Consider the following 5,767-nt stretch of genomic DNA (forward strand, 5'->3'; position numbering starts at 1 on the left):
TCCGGATGGGACTTTCCTTGGCGTGGAAGGCAAGCTTGGCGATGCGGATATTCAAGATCTCCTACCATTGTAACCGACTCTGTGTAACCCTAACCCTATCCGGTGTCTATATAAACCGGAGGGTTGTAGTCCGTAGGCAATCAACCCCATATACAACAATCATACCATAGGCTAGCTTCTAGGGTTTAGCCTCCTTGATCTCGTGGTAGATCTACTCTTGTACTACCCATATCATCAATATTAATCAAGCAGGACGTAGGGTTTTACCTCCATCAAGAGGGCCCGAACCTGGGTAAAACATCGTGTTCCTGCCTCCTGTTACCATCCGGCCTAGACGCACAGTTCGGGACCCACCTACCCGAGATCCGCCGGTTTTGACACCGACACTCTCCTCTTTAGGGAAATCCCAACGCAGTGCTCAAGAGGTAGCAAGAAGGAATTTCTGGCGCCGTTGCCGGGGAGTCTGCGCAAAAGTCAACATACCAAGTACCCATCACAATCCCTATCTCCCGCATTACATTATTTGCCATTTGCCTCTCGTTTTCCTCTCCCCCACTTCACCCTTGCCGTTTTATTCGCCCTCTCTCTCTATCCTCCTCCTCTCTATTTGCCTCTTTTGCCCGTTTGCTTTTTGTTTGCTCGTGTGTTATTTGCTTGTTTGTCGCGATGGCTCAAGATAATACTAAATTGTGTGACTTCACCAATACCAATAATAATGATTTCCTTAGCACTCCGATTGCTCCTCTTACCGATGCTGAATCTTGTGAAATTAATACTGCTTTGCTGAATCTTGTCATGAAAGATCCGTTCTCCGGCCTTCCTAGTGAAGATGCCGCTACCCATCTTAATAAATCGTTGATTTGTGTGACATGCAAAAGAAGAAAGATGGATAATGATATTGTTAAATTGAAGCTATTTCCTTTTTCGCTTAGAGATCGTGCTAAAGCTTGGTTTTCGTCTTTGCCTAAAAATAGTATTGATTCATGGAACAAGTGCAAAGATGCTTTTATCTCTAAGTATTTTCCTCCCGCTAAGATCATCTCTCTTAGAAACGATATTATGAATTTTAAACAACTTGATCATGAACATGTTGCACAAGCTTGGGAGAGAATGAAATTAATGATACGTAATTGCCCTACTCATGGTTTGAATTTGTGGAGGATTATACAAAAATTTTATGCCGGATTGAATTTTGCTTCTAGAAATCTTTTAGATTCGGCCGCGGGAGGCACTTTTATGGAAATCACTTTAGGAGAAGCTACTAAACTCCTAGATAATATTATGGTTAATTATTCTCAATGGCGTACTGAAAGATCTACTAAAAAGGTGCATGCGATAGAAGAAATTAATGTTTTGAGTGGAAATATGGATGAACTTATGAAATTATTTGCTAATAAGAGTGTTTCTTCTGATCCTAATGATGTTCCCTTGTCTACTTTGATTGAGAATAATAATGAATCTATGGATGTGAATTTTGTTGGTAGGAACAATTTTGGTAACAACGCGTATAGAGGAAATTTCAATCCTAGGCCTTATCCTAGTAATCCCTCTAATAATTATGGTAATTCCTACAACAATTCTTATGGAAATTATAATAAGATGCCCGCTGATTTTGAATCTACTATTAAAGAATTTATTTCTTCGCAAAAGAATTATAATGCTATGATTGAAGAAAAATTGCTTAAGATTGATGATTTGGCTAGGAACGTTGATAGAATTGCTCTTGATGTTGATTCTTTGAAACTTAGATCTATTCCACCTAAGCATGATATCAATGAGTCTCTCAAAGCCATGAGAATTTCCATTGACGAGTGCAAAGAAAGAACCGCTAGGATGCGTGCTAAGAAAGATGCCTTTATAAAAGCGTGTTCTTCTAGTTCCTATGAAAATAATGATGAAGATCTAAAAGTTATTGATGTGTCCCCTATTAAATCTTTGTTTTGCAATATGAATCTTGATAATGATGGGACTGAATATGATCCACCTTTACCTAGAAGGCGTTCTAAGAATTCGGAATTTGTTGATCTTGATGCTAAATTTGATAAAAGTGGGATTGAAGAAATTAAAACCCTAGATGTTGCTAAACCCACTATTATGGATTTCAAGGAATTTAACTATGAAAATTGCTCTTTGATTGATTGTATTTCCTTGTTGCAATCCGTGCTAAAATCTCCTCACGCTTATAGTCAAAATAAAGCGTTTACTAAACATATCGTTGATGCCTTGATGCAATCTTATGAAGAAAAACTTGAATTGGAAGTTTCTATCCCTAGAAAACTTTATGATGAGTGGGAACCAACTACTAAATTAAAATTAAAAATTATGAGTTTTATGCTTTGTGTGATTTGGGTGCTAGTGTCTCTACTATTCCCAAAACTTTGTGTGATTTGCTAGATTTCCGTGATTTTGATGATTGCTCTCTAAACTTGCATCTTGCGGATTCCACTATTAAGAAACCTATGGGAAGAATTAATGATGTTATTATTGTTGCAAATAGGAATTATGTGCTCGTATATTTTATCGTTCTTGATATAGATTGCAATCCTCCTTGCCCTATTATTCTTGGTAGACCTTGTTGGGAGGCAACCAAAGATGGCAATACCTAGATCTATTCTTGCTTGTTATGCCTAGCTAGGGGCGTTAAACGATAGCGCTTGTTGGGAGGCAACCCAATTTTATTTTTATTCCTTGATTTTTGCTCCTGTTTAGTAATAGATAAATTATCTAGCCTATGTTTTGGTTGTATTTTTTGTGTTTAATTAGTGTTTGTGCCAAGTAGAACTGTTGGGAAGACTTGGGGAAAGTCTTGTTGAACTTGCTGTAAAAAATAGAAACTTTAGCGCTCACGAGAACTGCTGTCATATTTATTTGGAAAGTGATATTTAGTTAATTATTTTTGCAGATGATTAATAGATAAATTACTCACGTTCAGCAATTTATTTTAGAATTTTTGGGGTTCCAGATCTTGCGCTAGCTACAGATTACTACAGACTGTTCTGTTTTTGACAGATTCTGTTTTTCGTGTGTTGTTTGCTTATTTTGATGAATCTATGGATAGTAAAATAGTTTATAATCCATAGAGAAGTTGGAATACGGTAGGTTTAACACCAATATAAATAAAGAATTAGTTCATTACAGTACCTTGAAGTGGTCTTTTGTTTTCTTTCGCTAACGGAGTTCACAAGATTTTCTGCTTTAAGTTTTGTGTTGTGAAGTTTTCAAGTTTTGGGTGAAGATTTGATGGATTATGGAACAAGGAGTGGCAAGAGCCTAAGCTTGGGGATGCCCATGGCACCCCCAAGATAATCTAAGGACACCTAAAAGCCAAATCTTGGGGATGCCCCGGAAGGCATCCCCTCTTTCGTCTACTTCTATCGGTAACTTTACTTGGAGCTATATTTTTATTCACCACATGATATGTGTTTTGCTTGGAGTGTCTTTTATGATTTGAGTCTTTGCTTGTTAGTCTACCACAATCATCCTTTCTGTACACACCTTTTGAGAGAGCCATACATGATTTGGAATTTGATAGAATACTCTATGTGCTTCACTTATATCTTTTGAGTTATATAGTTTTGCTCTAGTGCTTCACTTATATCTTTTAGAGCACGGTGGTGGATTTGTTTTATAGAAACTATTGATCTCTCATGCTTCACTTAGATTATTTTGAGAGTCTTAATAGCATGGTAATTTGCTTAAAATCCTAATATGCTTGGTATGCAAGATTAATAATAAAACTTTTCTATGAGTGTGTTGAATACTAAGAGAAGTTTGATGCTTGATGATTGTTTTGAGATATGGAGGTAATAATATCAAAGTCGTGCTAGTTGAGTAGTTTGAAATTGAGAAATACTTGTGTTGAGTTTGCAAGTCCCGTAGCATGCACGTATGGTAAACGTTATGCAACAAATTTGAAACATGAGGTGTTATTTGATTGTCTTCCTTATGAGTGGCGGTCGGGGACGAGCGATGGTCTTTTCCTACCAATCTATCCCCCTAGGAGCATGCGCGTAGTACCGAGGTTTTTGATGACTTGTAGATTTTTGCAATAAGTATGTGAGTTCTTTATGACTAATGTTGAGTCCATGGATTATACGCACTCTCACCCTTCCATCCTTGCTAGCCTCTTCGGTACCATGCATTGCCCTTTCTCACATTGAGAGTTGGCGCAAACTTCGCCGGTGTATCCAAACCCCGTGATATGATACGCTCTTTCACACATAAACCTCCTTATATCTTCCTCAAAACAGCCACCAAACCTACCTATTATGGCATTTCCATAGCCATTCCGAGATATATTGCCATGCAACTTTCCATCATTCCGTTTATCATGACACATTCAGCATTGTCATATTGCTTAGGATGATCATGTAGTTGACATAGTATTTGTGGCAAAGCCACCGTTCATAATTCTTTCATACATGTCACTCTTGGTTCATTGCATATCCTGGTACACCGCCGGAGGCATTCATATAGAGTCATCTTTTGTTCTAGTATCGAGTTGTAATCATTGAGTTGTAAATAAATAGAAGTGTGATGATCATCATTATTAGAGCATTGTCCCAAGTGAGGAATAAAAAAAAAGAAAGGCCATAAAAAAAGAGAAGGCCCAAAAAAAGAGAAAGGCCATAAAAAAAGAGAAGGCCCAAAAAAATGAGAGAAAAAGAGAGAAGGGACAATGTTACTATCCTTTTGCCACACTTGTGCTTCAAAGTAGCACCATGATCTTCATAGTAGAGAGTCTCTCATGTTATCACTTTCATATACTAGTGGGAATTTTTCATTATAGAACTTGGCTTGTATATTCCAACAATGGGCCTCCTCAAGTGCCCTAGGTCTTCGTGAGCAAGCAAGTTGGATGCACACCCACTAGTTTCTTTTGTTGAGCTTTCATACATTTATAGCTCTAGTGCATCCGTTGCATGGCAATCCCTACTCCTTGCATTAACATCAATCGGTGGGCATCTCCATAGCCCATTGATTAGCCTCGTTGATGTGAGACTTTCTCCTTTTTGTCTTCTCCACATAACCCCCCTCATTATATTCTATTCCACCCATAGTGCTATGTCCATGGCTCGCGCTCATATATTGCGTGAAAGTTTATAGGTTTGAGATTACTAAAGTATGAAACAATTGCTTGGCTTGTCATCGGGGTTGTGCATGATGAGAGCATTCTTGTGTGACGAAAATGAAACATGACTAAACTATATGATTTTGTAGGGATGAACTTTCTTTGGCCATGTTATTTTGAGAAGACATAATTTCTTAGTTAGTATGCTTGAAGTATTATCATTTTTATGTCAATATGAAATTTTGTATTGAATCTTTCGGATCTGAATATTCATACCAAATTTAAGAAGAATTACATTAAAATTATGCCAAGTAGCACTCCACATCAAAAATTCTGTTTTTATCATTTACCTACTCGAGGACGAGCAGGAATTAAGCTTGGGGATGCTTGATACATCTCCAACGTATCTATAATTTTTGATTGCTCCATGCTACATCTTCAACATCAAAGATCTCTCGCCCTACCACGCGATAAGTACTCCGTGAGCGACACCTTCAACATCAAAGATCTCTCGCCCTACCACGCGATAAGTACTCCGTGAGCGACACCTTCAACATCAAAGATCTCTCGCCCTACCATGGTGATGAGGATTTCGATCCGAGGTCGGATCTTCCCCAAGGGAGGGGAGATGATGTGGAGCATCCCACGATTGATACGTCTCCAACGTATATATAATTTTTATTGCTCCATGCTACA

The sequence above is a fragment of the Triticum urartu genome, chromosome 7, assembly GCF_003073215.2.
Source record: "Triticum urartu cultivar G1812 chromosome 7, Tu2.1, whole genome shotgun sequence".
Classification (NCBI taxonomy): domain Eukaryota; kingdom Viridiplantae; phylum Streptophyta; class Magnoliopsida; order Poales; family Poaceae; genus Triticum; species Triticum urartu.